The sequence below is a fragment of the Notamacropus eugenii genome, chromosome 2 (genome assembly GCF_028372415.1).
Source record: "Notamacropus eugenii isolate mMacEug1 chromosome 2, mMacEug1.pri_v2, whole genome shotgun sequence".
Classification (NCBI taxonomy): domain Eukaryota; kingdom Metazoa; phylum Chordata; class Mammalia; order Diprotodontia; family Macropodidae; genus Notamacropus; species Notamacropus eugenii.
In genome coordinates, this window is record NC_092873.1 from 337,922,746 (window position 1) to 337,941,019 (window position 18,274).

The 18,274-nt window shown below is 41.7% G+C and overlaps 1 protein-coding gene across 9 annotated transcripts in view; it reads right to left on the bottom strand.

Moving 5' to 3' along the window:
* Positions 1-18,274, bottom strand: part of SLC39A11 (solute carrier family 39 member 11) — a 515,419-nt gene that overhangs the window by 325,611 nt on the left and 171,534 nt on the right. The window lies entirely within an intron of this gene.

The window sequence follows — 18,274 nt, forward strand, 5'->3', positions numbered from 1 at the left end:
CCTCATTTCTACCCCTGATTTCTCTGGCTTCCTTAAATTCCCAGCTAGAATTCCATTTTCTACAGGAAGTGTTTCGGAACCCCTCCTAATGCTCCTGCTTTCCCTTTGCTGATTATTCCCTACTTATCCAGGATACAGCTTGTTTATAAATAGTTGTTTGTGCATTGTCTTCTTCATTAGGCTAAAAATTCCTTGAGGGCAGGGACTGTCTTTTGCCTTCCTTTGTATCCCCTGCCTGGCACACAGTAGGCACTTCATAAGTGCTTACTGATGAACTGACCACAAATGCAACAGAGGTGATAACAAATAATTATATTAAAATTAAAGAAGAAATTAATTTAAAACAAAGTTGTTATGTACAAGGTACTAGCAATTGGGAGGATCAGAAAAAGGATCCCAAAAAAGATGGTGCTTGAGCTGAGTCTTACAGGAAGAGAGTCCACAAGGCAGCAGGAAGGAGAAAGGGTATTCCAGGCATATGAGAGAGCCAGGGCAAAGGCATGGAGCTGGGAGGCAGAGAGCATTGCTTGAGAACTGAGAGAAGGTCAGTGTGACCAGTTTACAAAACACAGCACAGGAATGCTGTCCAACAAGGCGGAAAGACGGGTTGGAGCCAGGTTGTGAAGGGTTGGAAAAGCCATATAAAGGAGCTTATAGTTTATATTTTACAAAGGAGTTTATATTTTATCCTGCAATCAATAGAGAGTTACTGAATTGACTGAGTAGGGGACTCTGATGGTCAGATATGGAAAACTATCTTGAACCTGAAAAAGAGATATTGGGGAGGACCAGCCACCTAAGCTTATAAACTCTTGGTTTCTGGCCAAGCATCAGAATAATATTTAGGAGACATCAATCTGTAAATGTATTGGTGCTAGACACCATAAGGAAGATAGATGGCGCCATAGTGTATAGAGAGCTGGGCCTGGAATCAGGAAGACCTGAGTTGAAATCCAGTCTCAGACCAGCTGTGGGACCTTACACAAGTCATTTAACCTCTGTTTGACTCAGTTTCCTCAACTGTAAGATGGAGACAATAATAGCACCCACTTCCCAGGGTTGTTGTAAGGATCAAATGAGATAATATTTGTAAATTGTAAATGCTTGTTCCCTTCCCGGGTCAGACATCTGCAATACTCAGGGACTCGTTACTGACACTTGGCAACTTTGGTTCGTGGAAAGCCTCTTCCCTCTCTTTCTTCTTTTTCTTCATTTGGGTGGCAACACTGTGAAGGCAAATTCCTAAACAAAATGGTCTGATGGACCAATACCGCTTCTGCTACACTAAGAGGTTTGTTTGGGGAGGAAACTGACTCTAGAAATGAGCTGTTTGGGTTACCTTTGAATTGCAAGTATATTTTTTCCCAAAGTAATGGAGTTGCCTATAATTCTGTGTGTATGTAAGAGGAATGATAAGCTATTCATGTGTGGCTGATGAAAAGGTGCTTTGGAGGCATGCATTTATGTGGGATTGTGAGGAGGCATTAATGTATAAATCTTCATTTTCAAACACCTTCCCCAGATTTGTTGACAGAAATGGTTCCTAGCTCAGGAGAAGGATCACTCATCAGAAAATTTTCTCTTTGCTGATTCCCATTATTTCAATGCAAGAAAATTCACCTGGGAACAATAATTATGTCTGTATAAACAGGTCAGTCTTGAAATGGATTTTAGGTCTTAAAATCTGGATCACTTTTGGTTCTGCAACTGACTTGTTACCCTGTATGTCTTGTATGTACCCTGTAGGTATATTTTGTCCCCTCCTTCCTTTGGGCCAGTCTTTAAGAAAAAGACATCTCTTTTCCTTGTTGATTTCAATTCTATTTGTGCCTTGGTCTAGCCCCTTATTATCTCCTTGAAGAGATTGTCCCATCAATCATTCCTTCCCTCCCTCTTATCTTTTATGTCTCCATTTCTGCCAGTTTCATGCTTTCTGCCTAAACAACATGTGAAGTTTCCCCATAACCATAGGAAGCCTTCATTTGGTCCTGCTATCCCCCAAATCTATTGTTTCTCCTCCTTTACTTCCTTCATTTGGATGTCAACAATGGAAAGAGGAGGTAAATTCTTAAGGAATCTATTTCAACCACTAGCTCTTTGGTGATATTACTAGCTTTATTTGGGGAGGGCACTGATTCTCTCTGTGGAAATGAGTTGTTTGGGAAATCTCTGACTTTCATATATATGTCTGTATAAATAAGAGAGCGTTACCTATAATTCTATGTGTCTGTAGGAGGAATGGAAAGTAGTTATTCAAGTATGGAAGAACAAGGTAGGTTTAGGGCATGCCTTTTTTCATTCTCTGCTGATTTCCATTATTTCAATACAGGAAAATTCAGTGAGAATAATAACCATGCTTTCAAAAATAGGAAACCTGACACAGTGATTGAAGTCATGTATTTTATAATGTAACTGAACTCAAGTTGACTTTAAATGGATTATAAGTTTTAAGTCTGAATAGTGACTTCTGTCTTGGTTGTGTCACTGACTTGTTCTATGTCCTCTCCCCTTTGTCTTTTGCTCTAGTCTTTGAGAAGGAAGAATTTCTTTTCCTTTTTGAGGTCAACCTTCCTATTTGTGCCCTTAATCCAGTCCCCTACTATTGCCTCTAAGGGACTACACCAGCAAACATTCCTTCCCTCCTCACCTTCACTTTCTCCCTTTCTACAGTTTACTTCCCTGATGCCCACAAAATATGGGAGGTCTTCCTCTCCCCCATTCATAAAGCAATCTTCATTTAACCCTGCCATTTGCTCCATCTATTGCCCTATAGCTCTCTCCTACTTCTTACTTCCAATATCCTAAAAAGAGTTCTCTGCTCTCAGTGCTTCTGCTTCATCTCCCATTTGTGCCTTACAAGTAGTCTTTTGATTGTACCACTTCATTGAAACTGCTCTCTCCAAGGTTCCCAATGAGATATATTTGTTTATTCAGTCATTTCAGTCATGTCTGACTCTTTGCAACTATACTTGGGGTTTTCTTGCCAAAGACGCTAGAGTGGTTTGCCATTTCCTTCTCAAGCTCATTTGACAGATGAGGAAACTGAGGGAAGCTGGGTTAAGTGACTTGCGCAGGGTCACATGTCTAGTAAGTCTCTAAAGTTAAATCTAAACTCAGGTATTCCTGACTTCAAGCCTGGAGCTCTATTCACTGTAACACTTAGATGCCCTACGAGATGTTACAGTCATATTGTTGGATATTACATTTTCCATTTTACCTCTCCTGGAACCCTTTTCAGAGAGCTATCCCTTACATAAAGAAGGAAAAAAATTAAGAAAAAGTGACCAAAATAGTAAAACCAAAACAGTAAAAAAAAACAAAAATAAAAACAAAAAAACTTCTGCTATATACAGTGACCCCCATCTTTGCAAATAAGGGGGGAACTATTATCTGTTAGGAGCAGTTTAGTGGAACAGTAGATAGAGTTCTAGGCCTGGAGTCAGACAGCCTCATCTTCCTAGTTGTGTGACCCTGTGCAAGTCATTTACCACTGTTTGCCTCAGTTTCCTCATCTGTAAAATGAGCTGGAGAAGGAAATGGCAAACCACTCCTGTATCTTTGCCAAGAAAACCCCAAATGGACACAAAGAGTCTGACACAACTGAAACTGACTGAATGTTATCTGATAATTCTTCTTTGGGATCAAGCTTGGTCATTATAATCATGCAGCACTGAGTTTTGGCTATTTTGTTGTTTATTATTCTTTCCATTTAGGCAACTCTCTTCCCACTCCAATCCATCTTCCATTCAGCCATTAAAATGATTTTCCCAAATCGAAGGTCTGACTATGTCACCCCTACTCAATTAATTCCTCCCATTGCCTTCAGAATCAAATACAAAATGCTCTGGTTGGTATTCAAAGCCCTTCACAATTTAGCCCCTCCTACCTTCTCAATCTTGTTAAAGCTAACTATTCCCCAATATATTCTGCAATCTAGTTAACACTGGTCTTCTGGCTGTTCCATGAACAAGACACTCCACTTCTTGGCTCTTGGCATTTTCTCTCCCCATTCTGAAATGTTCTCCCTTCTCTGCTCTGCCTATCAATCTCCCTTTAAATCCCTATTAAAATTCTTTTTTTTTTTTTTTTTACTGGAAGCTTTTCCCAACCCCTCCTAATTCTAGTGCCTTCCCTCTGTCAATTACTTCCTACTTATCCTGCAGAAAGCTTGCTTTGTATATATTTGTTTGTATGTTGTCTCTCCCCCAAAATCATAAGCTTATAGAGTGGTTGGCATAATGCCTGGCACAGAGTAGGAGCTCAATGCATGTTTACTGATTGACTGATTTATGGCTGGTATATACAGTTTTCTGATTTTGCTTAGTGACTTTGCATCAGATATAGAAGGGCACAGAAGTAACAATGTTTTAAATACTAAGTTCACATCATCTGTCCTGATTCTATCTCACATCTCTGATACTATTTGCCCCTTCCTACTCCTCTATCCTCTCTCCTCGCTTGGACTCCATAATACTGCTCTTCTCTTTTTTCTTTTGCTTTTCTCTTTTTCATCATCCTTTGCTGATACATCCTCCAATGCCCACCCCAAGGCTCTATATTAGATCATGGTTCTCTCCTTATCTCTTTGAAGATACCTTTCAAATACCAATCTCTCCCATGAGTGCCAGTTCTCACATCTCCAAGTGCCTATAATGTGCCACAAACTCAATATGTCCAAAACGTGAATTCATTATCATCTCATCCCAACTTCAGCATCATTCATCTGTCTCTCCCATCTTCCTAATCCTCAACAATCAACTAATTACTGTGTTGTTGGTTCGACCACAACAAATCTCAAATCTGTCTCCTCTTCTCCATTCTTTTGACCAACGTCCTCATTCCAAGTCTCATGTCTTCCTTGGACTATAATAATAGTTATCTAATGAGTCTCTGCCTGCAGTATTTTCCCCCTCTCCCATCTATCCTTCACCCAGGTATAAAACAATAAATCCAAGGAATTTACCTCCTTGCCGGAACCTAGCATCCTTCTAGTAAAATCTCTCCTTGTACAAGAAGCTTTCCCCAGTCCTGTTCATGCTTGTGCCTTCCCTCTGAAATCCCCTCCAGTTCACATTGTCTATCTCGTGTATGTACATAGTTGTTCGTGTGTTGTGTCCACCATTATCATGAGCTCCTGGAGAGCAGGGACTATCTTTGCCTTCCTTTGCCTCCCTAGAGCTTATTTATTTAGCACAATGCCTGCTAGAAAACAAGGTTTAATAAATGTTTGTTGGCTTGACCCCAGTGCCTAATGGAGGAAACACTAACAGATTCAGGGAACTTACACCACAACTCCACTATAACACTATTCACTACAATACAGATTCCTTATAAATCCTATTCATCATGCTGCTTAGTTCCTAAAGGACCTCGGTAGGGACACCAAGAATAATATTATAAATGAAGCTTATGGCAGTGACCCTTGACTTTCTCATGAGATCAAGGGAGTACAAAATCTGAACAGCAGCTCCCAAACAAAGAAGGAAATAACGGCACTATGGGGGAATTCTTATATTAGTTAGAGGCAATATCCCAGAAAACTTATGATTCTACCCTGTTAGAACACTAGAATGAAGGCTTGCCCTTCTGCCCCATCTGTGACTGGCTAATTCCACTGTTAGTACTAACAAGGCCCATAACTCACCTGGGTGGTGAGCCAAAGCCAGTACTCCAAACCAACAGTATCAAACCTGAACAGAAATGCGTGCCAGGAAATCAGACATAAGGATCCCCATGAAAACCAAAAATGCTAATATTATCTATGTATATTTATTTTGTTAAATATTTCCTAATTACATTTTAATCTGACCTGGCTGCACTAGCAGTGTCATGTTCAACACTCCTGCTCCAAATAATGGCCTGTCATTTTGAAAATAAATACAGTAGTCACAAAGGGAGTGGGGATGAGGGAGATAGCAATACTATAGAACACTAAGATGGCTCAGAGCTACCCATCTTCTTTTCTCAAGCAACTCCATAAAGAATATGATCTGATGATAATTTGTATCATAGGATACAGTGTAGAAAGGGATCTTAGAGATCCCTACCTCAAACCCCTACATTTTATAGATTAAGAAACTGAAGTCCAGAAATGAATTGCTCAGGGTCCCAAAGGCAACAGAACTGGAATTTCCATCCAGTCCAGATTCTCTGATTCTCATCCCCATGCTTTTTCCACCACACCTTCGGATTCAAATGAAAAAGGCAATACTTTTTTTTTTACTCCTTCAATTCTAACTTTCGACAAAAATATTTATGAATAAACAAACTTTATTTCAATTAAAACAAGAGAATTAGAAGTATTTTATGATCTATCCACAGAAATGCAACCACTTATGGAAAAAACTGATTAACCAATTGATTTTGCTTTCTTAACTAACAAATAACATCTTTCATAACAGAATCTCACAAAAGATATCTGTGAGGTTGAAAGTCTGTGACTTCCTTAAAAGTCTCAGTTTTAAAGACTGAGAACAAAATCTTAGTGCAAGGGATTCACCCTGATGTTCTGAGGCACCTTTGACCGTCTGGTGAAGCCTACACATCCCTTCTCAGAATATTTTTGAACACACAAAATAAAATACTCAGGATTACAAATGAGATCAATTACACTGAAATAAAAATGTAATTTTCCCCCCCATCAAAGTCCACAACCTGAAATCTGTCAAAACAGACCCGTTGAGGATGCCAGGTTAAGAATCTCTGTAGTAAAGGATTAAAATGCCTTATTTTTTAGTTTCTTTCTTTCCCAGTAATGGCTTGACTAAATCCATCGTTTATTATCTTTCCATTTGTGTAACACTGGCTGCTCCATTATTCTACTCATTACTTTCCTTGATGCAGTTTAATGAGGGCAGCAGCACCTTCATTAACTCCCAAATTAGGGTCTCTGCTAAACAATTGCCCTCCTGGTTCTGAAAGCCAAGTTCTATGGTCTCTTTGTGAGCTTTTCCCCAAGCCTGGCAGCTTTGAAGGCTGCTCCCCTAGAAGCTTCGAAGTCCCCTGGAGCGTCTCCCCAGGGTGCCTCAGGAATGCTTCCACCACTTTAATGGGGATCACACAAAGACAGAACCTGTCAGGATGTCTCAGGACTACCTTAAAACTAGACAGAGAAAGAAACTCAGCTGTAGAAAGGAACTTAAGAATTCACCAAGTCCCTGCCTCATAGATACTGCCCAACTACCCCCAAACCAGCTGAAGTCAGTGCCAAACGCTACATGCAATATATTCTCAGCTCTTGGGTGGTTGATATGTTGTAATTATTTCTAATTCTACATCTCCTTATGCAGGCATCTAAGAAGTCATTGCCACAATAAAGGCATGTTTCATTATGAGAAGACATCAGCTGATTGCCCTCCTGTTGTTTTCTTTCTTTTTATAATGCAATAGCTTCTTAACTGGGGTAGGATATGAAAAGAGAGTAACTTCATCCCAACAGAGACTCTGTAGCATCCACAAGCAATAAAACTGTTATTTACTGGGGCAGTGAATGAAAGCCACAGGCAAGGAGGGCTGGGGGAGAGTTCCCCTTGTTTCTGTACAGCTAGCTTAGTTTTAGCATTAGTTGGGGGATGACTAGGGCCTTGAGGAGTTATAAAAATGCTGATGCTGGTGGTAACTGTCATAAGCTCCCCCTCTTCAGTAAGGTTTCCATTCCTATAACCTCCTACAACAAGAGTTCCTCAATTGACCAATTCACTTTTTTTTTGCTGCCGTTCTTTCTGCTTTTGGAGGCAACAAGTGACTTGCCCAGGGTCACACAACTAGTCAATGTCAGAGACTGGATTTGAACTCAGGTCTTCCCAACTCCAGGGCCAGTGCTCCATCCACTGTGCCACCAAGCTGCTCCTCAATTCACTTTCCAATTTTCTATGACCTTTAGGAAATCACTTGACCCCTCTGAACTTCATGTACCTTATCTGTAAAATAGGGATAGTAATATTTGTTCTACCTGTCTCAGAGGACTGCAGTGAAGTAAATGCTTTGCAAACCATAAAGAATGATATAAAAAAAAAATTATTTCCAACCTAGTAAGAACAAACAGAAAAACACCCCAAACCTTAAACCCCCACTTCCAGTTCAATATGCTTCTACACTTTTATCATTTTACATTTCTTTTGATTACCAGGCTTAAGCACAATTTTAGATCCCAACAAATTTCTTCCTATCACCCTCCTAAGTCTTATAGGATGAATATCTACCTCTGGCCATTTTAAAAGGAGCCAAATAAACAATATTCCCACTCTTTTCCAATCCCAACTCTTCCCCATGGTAGCCTACTCAATTCAATTTAAAAATTATTAACTCTGAAGCTATTATACACAAGATACTGTGCTGAGTACCAGAGATACAAAAGTAACCCTGCTCTTCCCTCTAACAGAGAGACTGAGGAAGTTTTCATGAAGGAGGTAATACCTGAGCTAGACTTTGAAGGAAAAGAAGGCTTTCCAACAGGTAAATATGCTGAAGGACTGGGGTCTAGGCATTAAGGATAACCTGCCTGTATGGAGGTAAGAGGAAGCAGGATGAGGTCAGGGAGCAGAAGGAAATACAGTTAGACAGGTAGCTTGGGAAAAGACTGCATTTCTTCATTGGGGGGCGGGGAGTGGTGTGTAGCAAGAGTTTATATTTTATTCTGTAGACAACAGATAGCACTACAAGTGTCCCATTGGCTCAGAGCTACGGAAGGACATGATCAGTTCCCTATGTGTGGGAGATTGTCCATGCTTTACCTTCAGGACAGGATTGTAGAAAATATTCTGGGAGTCACAAAAGGCAGCTTCCTCCAGGCTCCCTCTTACTGGGCCCAGGGAAATATCACAATACTGGCCACCTAGTTCAACTTCTTGTGCCACAGTATCTTTGTTGTGAGATCTGAGACCACCACCTCAGACTTCATGCAGTCTACACTAATCAATTCTGAGAACTTTAAGAGCTGGGAGGGATGGAGCTACAGAAAGGATCTCAGGTGTCTTTAAATATAACGCCTATAAAGACAAGATTCCCCTTTATAACAGTCTTTCTGCCACCAAGGATCTATTAAGCACTTAGTATATGTTAGGCACTGTGTTAAATGCTGGGGATACAAAGAAAGAAAAATCTGGTTCCTCAAGGAGCTCACATTCTAAGGGGTGAGACGTTACCAAATCTAATGGTCTTTGTTCACTCCTCATCCTTCCTCACCTCTCTGCAACTACATACAAATGAGATATAGATGGTGCCGATGGAAGTTAATCTTCGAGTAAAGGCACTTGTGGATAGGGAGATTCAAGAGGCCTCTAAGTAGAATTTGCGCTAAATCTTGAAGAAACCAGGAGGCAGAGGTAAAGAAGAAAGCAATGTAGGCAAGGGGCACAGCCAGTGAAAAGGCAAGGAGTCTGGAAATGGAGAGTTATTGACCAGCTATAGGAAGCAGACCGTTATAGTTTGTCTAGAAAGTGGCTTGGAGCTAAATTCTGTCGCCTGACTACCGGGAAAAGGAATTTGTATTTTGTTCTATTGGCAACTAAAGGCTCCCAGCTAGACAGTGGGCATGCTGAATTGTCTGTGAGGGAAAAATTACCCAGAGTGAGTGGGGAAAGGTGTAAGAAGGCTCAAAAGGTAGAAGGGGGCTGAGTTGTGAAGAGCCAGGCAAAGTATTTTATATTTGATCCTGGAGGTCACGGGAGTCATAGGAATTGACTGAGGAATGGGGGTGACATGGGCACACCTATACTTCTGAAAAATCACTGTAGCAGATGAGTGGAGAATGGATGGAGGGATAGTGTACTTGAGTCAGAGAGATCAGTCCAGTGGGAAGAGATGAGAGTGAGAAGCCAGACTACAGAGGATTTAGACACAAATGAGGGAGAATAAGCAGAGGTATCTAGTGTATTCTTTCTGAAGGAGATAATCTGGTGATATGGATGGTTGGGTCCAAGTGAGTTTTTTTAAGGAAAAGGGAAGACACAAGCTTGTTTGTAGGCAGCAGGGAAGGAGTTAATAGTTAAGGACAGACTTTCTAGTGATTCTGATAAAAGCAAAGTTTTAAGTTCCCTCCTCATCCTGATCACCTTCCTAAACGTCTCACTAAACCTGGTAACTCATATGTGGTCTGACCAGGACAGAGTAGAGTGGGCAGATATTTCCCTCATCTTATTCACTGATCTTTTATTAATGGCACCTAAGATCGAATGAGCTTTTTTGATTACCATTATCACTCTCCTGATTCATACTGACCTTGCTAAAACTCCAAGCCCCTGAGGCTAGACAACCTGAACTATCACATAGGCATATCTCCTCTACTTTGTTACTTATACAGGTATAGCCTAAGTATAGGACTTTTCACTTGTTACAAAGAAAGTACCGAAGTAGAGTCCTCAGAACCATATCCACTATGTCTTCATTTGTGACCTTACAACAGTAGTCACAAGACAGGAAAATAGGCCAGCGCACACTTTGCAAACTGAGGGATGTTTTCTACCTCCTGAAAATGTTTAACTAAAGTGGTTGGGGGGTGGGGGAGGCTGCCACAGCACCATTACAGGCAACTGATCCAAGCTGTTTTCTGACTCATCATAAAACACCTATATTATAGGGCGTTATGGTGAATTCATTGCTTTACAAGGAAATGTAACAAGTTACATACATACATACATACACATACACATATGTATGCACAGAATGTATAACTCTGGCTTGCACATTATTGACCAAAAAGTCCCCAAATAGGAATTCCCTCTCAACATCCCAGCCCTCATCTAACAGTCATTCCCATATCTCCGCCTTCCTGATACCAATCATGCAGATAGATGCTCCTATAGAAAGCTTAACTTTGCAGAGCACTTGTGATCTCATTCAATCCTCATAATACACGTAGTATGAGGTCACCATGTTAGGAACTTATGTCCCTATTCTTCCATTCCCGTACAAAGAAAAAAGATTAAATTAAGTCCCTACCATGTGTTAGGTGCTGGGGATATAAAAACAAAAACCAGATACAGGGTCAGAGAAAAAGGGGAGGTACGTACATAGATCTTTAAAAATACACAGGATATACAAAAAAATTTCCAGAAGCTGGGAACACACCAAATCAAGGATCGAGAAAGGCCTCATAGGGGAGGTAAGAGTTGAACTGAGCTTTGAAGGAAAGCACAGGTGAAGAAGGTGCACTTTCTAGGGTCTAGACATTAGGGACAGTCTGTGCAAAAGACACAGGCTTGTGACACAGAATGTGATACACTGGGAATGCTAGCAGACCTATTTGACTAGAATGAAGAACGTGTGAATGGGGAAATCAGACAAAAAGGGAGGGAGCAAAAGCCAGATCAAAAGGAGTTTAGTCCTTCACACAATATGGAGTCACTGAAGATTTTTTAATAGGGAAGTAAAATGGTCAGTGATCTGCTGGGGCATCTAGGTGGCACCATAGTGCACAGAGGGCTGGGCCTGGAGTCAGGAAGACTCATCTTCCTCAGTTCAAATCCAGCCTCAGACACTTACTAGCTGTGTGACCCTGGGCAAGTCACTTAGCCCTGTTTGCTTCAGTTTCCTCATCTGTAAAATGAGATGGAGAAGGAAATGGCAAGCCATGCCAGTATCTTTGCCAAGAAAACCCCAAATGGGGTCACCAAGAGTGAGACATGACTGGAATGACTGAACAATGACAACAAAATGGACAGCTCCAGGTCTTGTGAATATCAGCTTGCCAGCTGTACAGCATATGGGCTGAAGAAGGGAGAAATGGGAAACAGGAAGAACAATTATGAGGCCATAGTACAAAACGTCTGACCGCTGAAAGTTGTTTCATCTGCCTGTAGTGGGCCTGGTGCTCTGTTTTCCATCCCATGGGGTGATGAACCAAAAGTACTTGCATTGTCCCCTGAAGCTCATGACATTGCAATTCTGCTACATTAACCTGAGGTTTCCAAATGCCCAGGTAAAAACATTTAAAATGTTTCTATGCAAAGATGAAAAACGCTCTTTTTCCCCCTCTTCCACCTCCTTATTCCTTCTTCATTCCCTCCTGATAATCCACCTCAAATATATAGAGAACAGGGACTAGACTGCTGAGAGGCACACAGAAACATAGAGTCAAGACCTGAGAAAATGAGACTGCTGTTGTCCTGTGGCTTTTTTTATTATCTAGTCAAGTTTGGGTTAGGTCATTGACTCTGAATAAACACATAAACTTCCTCCCCCTGTGGAAGGCCACAGAGGGGTACCCAGGCAGAGCAGAACAACATTTTCTGAAAAGAAATCTAGGAGAAAAAAAGGACAAGAGAAAGAGACTGCTGAGATAGGCCACACACGAAAAGTACATGTTTTTTGTTGTTTTTCTTCCTTCCTTTTTTTTATTCACTCCTTTAAGAAAGAAAAGTCACACACAATTCATTATGGCTGAAGGTCTCCCGCATCAGGAAGACAACTGCTATTTGATACTGAGACACAGAAACATGTCACTAAATTAAATGCCCGGAGCAGAACTGAATGGATGGGCCCATCCCCAAATGAAGTTTATAATGGAAAACAAAATGCACTGGCATTAAGCAACAACAGGCTACATATCATTAAGCTACCCAGCAGCACCAACAATTTATTTGTAAGCCATCTGTGTTTGTCCAAATTTCAAAAGCAAATGTCCCTGTGCTTGCTCTCTCTGCGTCCCCCTACCCCTCATTATCTCCTTCAGTGCCAGATCTCATCAGAGACATCTCTTCTGCTCACAGCTGAGCCAGGGGAGGGCAAAGCAGAAGGGCCTATCTTGGTCAGCCACTCTGGAATATTCAGTGACTAAATGTCGGAAAGCCTGACCTTCACCAAACACATACGAACATACACAAGCCTTTTATCTCATTCATTTGGAAAAAGAGAAAAACAACACTATTAACATTCCCTGCTGGACTGCACCTCCTAGCTGTGATAGCTCTAAGCCTCTCCCTACCCCATGCTAAGCAGGCCCTTTCATTGGGACTTGTTAGCAGGTCAAAACACCCGGGTGAAGGAAAGAAGGAAAGGCCAGGTGGACTAATTGGGGTCCACTGCTCCCTGTAGCTAATTTTTTTTTTTTAAGGTCATAGAGTTACACAGCAGTAGAGTAGGGAGTAGGCCTCTTGAAAACCACTCTCTCCTGCTGTGGGAAGGGGTGCAGAAGGTGACTTTACCAGATTCCCGCTTGGATCGCTCTGATTCCTCCTTTCTCTCCTCCATTCTTCCTGTTTCACACAGACACAGGAGATGATATTAAATAATTGATGCTGTTTTTATTGCAAAATTGCAATAATAATGACACTTATGACACAACCTCAAATCATTCCACACAATGAAAAAACATTTAAATGCAGCCCCTTTTGCTAACTAGAATAAAACTGACCCTTCCACAACAGATGTCCTTCTCTCCTGGAAAATTCTGCATAGGTCTGTTATCACAAGGTGAGATTGGCCTCGAAACTAATTAGAAGATGAGGTGAAATAAGTAGGGAGGCCTCCCAGCCTCCAAAAATGAGGGCTGCTATATCTCTGTCTCAGCTCTCCCACCACAGTGCTAACGACCACAGACAAGTCATTCATTCCCAATCCTGCTCGCCATGTTTTCCCCAAGTCCCCACAGGCCAGAGTGCCACACTCCTAGACCCGATCAACATCCAAGTCAGGTGACGTGTTCCTTATTGTTGGACTGCTATAATCCAACTCATTCTCTACCAACTGTTGGTAATAGCCAATAGTCAATAAATATTTATTAATTGCCTAGTAGGTGACAGGCACTGTGCTAAGTGCTGAGGATACAAATACAGAAAAAAGGTTCCTGCCCTCAAGGGGCTTACAATCTAACAGAAGAAGACAAGACACAAAAAGATGCTGAAAAGTTGGTGAGGAGGGGAACGCAAAGTACCCAAATGGGGGCCTGGTGGAGAAGACCCAAAGTAGTGCATTCAGGTAGAAATGAGGAGATATCTGTTCTGAGCCACCTTCCTTAAATGGAGATTTTGGAGTTCATGGCTCTTCCCAGAGGGGCAGAGGGTGGTGAGCAGGTATGAGAACCAAGGAGGATTAGATCTTGAAAGATTATGAGGTTGATGATGAGACGAAACTCCATCCAATCATTCATTCACACATTCTCATTTGGCCTTATTCTGTACAATGAAAATGCATCAATCATAAGGTTCATGGTGGTGAACCTGACTGTCCTGAAAGGTACAGGATTACTATTTCCAATTATTTGCTTTCTTTCTTGAATAGAAGAAGCCTGAGCTCATCTGCATAGCTTATATAATAGAATTGCTTTCCTTCTTTGACAAGCTATGTTGGTACTAAGTATACACTGAGTCCCTGTATGGCTGGATCCCAAGCAATTCAGTGGATTTCAGGTTATTAGAGACATTTTTAGACTGCCCTGGAGATACATATTTTTTAAATTATCAACCAGAGCTCTTTCTCAGTTTCCTTTACCCATTCAATCAACAAGTAATTACTTAATGCCCAGCTCTGTACCAGGTGCTCTGGGTAGTATTAGATATGATTTCTGCTTTCAGTAGAGGAAGTGACAAAAATGGGGTTCACAAAAAAACCAAATGAAACAGATGAAATATGATTAACATAATGGCAAAAACACAGCCCTGTACTCAGGGAGCTCACAGAGTGGATCTGACTGGTGTGACCACAAAAGAGACAGGGAAGCAGGATCCTCTGAAAAGCAGAATGAGTTCTTGGGAACTCTGGAGATTCCTACCTTTGTGTGAATGGTTGCCGTCATCCCCAGAGTTCCAGTGGTCCAACTGGACATCTGAGGGCATCCACATTCCACTGGGAAGTGGCACCAGGAATTGTCCACGAGCATGTCTACTGAGGACTGAAGCAGCAATAATCACAGGAACCCCAGTGTACCTGTGGTTGATACCTGAGAATTCACCAAGGGCAACTTGCCTGTGATTTTAAGAGTCACTCCTTATAGTTGGTGGTCTGGGGCTTGTGTGAAAACACCCATAGTGGATGGTTTCATCTCACCTTCCCTCCAGAACAACAGCTATGAGTGAATGAGCACTCAAAAAAGCAACTAATAAAAGCATTTACCACTAAGTTAAGTAGTAGGGATATAAATAGAAAAGGAAGGCAGGCCCTGCTCTCAAGGGGCTCACATTCTAATGGGGGAGATAACACGCATAGTAGAGCTGAACAGCAGGGCAGATACAAAGGCAGGGTGAGCCTTCAGGGTGGATGGCCAAGACCCAAGGATCTTTAGGGCATAGTAACAACACAGATAGTAAGGCCTAGGGACCTGGAGGGAGCAACAGCAGGACAGATGGTAGGTCCTAGACTCCAGAAGGCACAGTGGAAAGTGAACAGTAATGCTTAGGGGGCTAAAGGATGCAGGGAGAGGCTAAAAGATAAGGTCTGGTGAGGCAGGGGAGTCCAAAGGACATGGCCCTTCCTGGAGCGCCTCACTGGGGCCTCAGTCCAGCTGACTAAATCTCAAATATGCCAGACACTGTACTTGTTAAGTACAATGCATAACAGGGAAATCAGGTGCATGCTGTAATTTTTGGTTACTTCTTTATATATTGACTATCTCATCCCTGTATAAGAAATCCTTTTTTAACGAAGAACAATCTGCCAGTCCTATAGGACCATATACTCTATTTTAACTCAGTATTTCTACATAATACTCCATGGTTCACCAATGAATATATAAAGCTGGACAATTGCAGAATTCACCACAATATCAGGGCTTAAACTTTTTCCTTTCACAGCCCCTTTTCCCATATCAGCAGTGTTTTTGGCATTGAATGTAAGGGCATGCATAGCACAAAGTGTGCATGCTTTGTGTTCAGAACCAAAGCTGCAGTGAAGTTGCAACATGGGCAACCACTGCCAGAAACACCTCAGATTCATTACAGTTTGATTTTTAATTAATTTTGGGTCGTTGAGCGTTCAGAAACCTTTTGTTGTTGCCATCTGAGAAGCACTGCACTACATTATAGATTAATGCTCCTCAAATTCAATTCTAAGCCAAGTATTTTGGAGACAGGGAGTATACTTTGGGGAGACCATAATGCAGCCCACTGGCAAATTCTTTAAAGGGATTATTAAGTCTAGATCCATGGTAGTAGATGTTTTTGCCTTCCCTCAGCCTCCAAGGATATTCCCAGAAAAACAACTCATAATTCTAAATCTGAGAGATATTTTCATTTAGAGGTAAACTCGAGAGAGAAAAGAATAACATTTCCTTTTTTAAAAAAAAAATCATATGAGGATATACTAATATCCAAATTACTTTTAGACTGCTCTGGGGAGATGGACTGGGAAGTAAGCAGTTTGGCAGTGGGGATCATGACCTCATGTAATCACATCACACGTCTATTTTAAATGAATGGGAGAAAATCCTGGGAAAATGTCAGGGAGAGTGAAAAGTAACCCAGAGCAGCACAGTTCCTTTATACTCAAACTATTAAAATGCCCCTAAATGGACCAAATGCAACAATAACAAGAATGTGAAAAATGAAAGAATCTGCTATAAGTTAGATAATTCTTACAAGAAAATATAACTGAAAACAAGTTGACCAGCCCCTTCCCTGCCCCAGCAACCACACTTGGCAATGCTGGCTCCAGGTAGCCTGTGGCCCTGATGAAGGCTGCAGCTTTAGGGGCAGACTTTTCCAGTCAATCCCTCTCCAATTCTGTCCATCCTTCCACTGTGTTCTCTTGGGTTTCTGTTCTATACTGAATAAACGCCCCTTCCTCATAAACCTCTTGAATTGCTCACGTTCCTTCCTTCCATTAGCCTTGGCTGAATCCTGGCTCCCCCTGACCACACTGACCAGTGTCTCCAGTACTATCCTCTCTCACCCCTCAACACACCATCCCTGGAGAGAGAGCTGCAATACTCCTTACTCCATACTGTCACAATCATCCTTTCAGCAAGGAAGCTGGACTACTTTGAACTACACAATCAAAAAGCTTCTATTGGTTATGGCGGTTGCAGTATGCTGAGCCCCAAAGTCTTTCACCCTCCTTTCTCAAAGAGGCAAAGTCCCTTCATCCCCCTCTTCTGCTTGATACATTCCTAGCCCAGACCACCATTTTTTTTAAAGGATGCCCATGTCACCACTAGCTCCCCTTCTCACTCTCAGAACTTCACCTCCCTGGCTGCTGGCATTCTTTTCACCCTTGAGATGCCTCCACACGTTGCCCTCACTCCCTTCTCACTGTTTATCCCTTTCACAAGGTGCCTAGGCCATAATACCATCACTTGTCATTCTTTAGGCTTCTCTACTTCCTCAATGCCAGTCTTGCCCCTGTAAGGGCATCCTCCCACATCCCCTCTTCTCCAGCCAATCTTTATGTGGTGTCTTCCCCCAATTCAAATGCAAGCTCCTTGAAAGTAGGGGCTGTCTTTTCTGCTGGTACTGGTATCCTCAGTATTAGCACAGTGACTAGTAGGCTTTTAGCAAATGCTTTATTTCCCTATCAAGGAGTTCAGCACCTGGCTTACCATCTTCCTCTCCTTCCTTCCTCCTCTTCTTCAATATTACTTCAATATTACACATAAATACTTCCCCAAACTCTCTATCTTCGATCTCCTTAATTACCAGGGCCTTCTCCTTCACTCCATTTCAGCCACACATAGTGATGGTCACATACTAAATTTCACCACAGCCCACAAATGTTCTACCTCCCTAATTAGAAACTGATACTTTCCTATCTGACCATGACTTTTACCATTCCATCTCTCCCAATTCTTCATCTCCCTATTAATTTTCTCTTTACCCTAAAAACCTCCAATTCCTTCACCCCTAGGATTTTCTCATGCCAATACCCCTGCCCTGTCTTCACTTTCCTCTCTATCCAATTTCAACCCAAATTAGACATTTCAAATGTAAACTGATCTCTGCTTATTAATCCCTTGCTCTCTCAACCTCTTGCCACTCATTTCTTCTGAGACATCAGCCCAATATCTCTCACACTCCACTCACTGGATTCAGATGACTTTGGAGAAGAAGTGAGGTTGGTGACCTGCACGGCTCTCCCTCATGCACAACGAAGTCAAGTGCAAGTCATGTCATCATTTCTCTAATGGCATGATCTTCTTCGGCAATGAAGGATGAACACAAGCCATGAGATGCTTAACACACCTGGAGGAAGTCTTACAATTCTGCTGACTTGGCACATCACAGGCTCATGTTATCTTAACTGGGCCCTCACTACAACAAGATGGTCCCTTTATTCCTCCCAAAATGATTCCAAATCTCACTTCCCACAGAAGTTATTTCAAACCTTTTCTTTCCTCCTCAATCCTCCC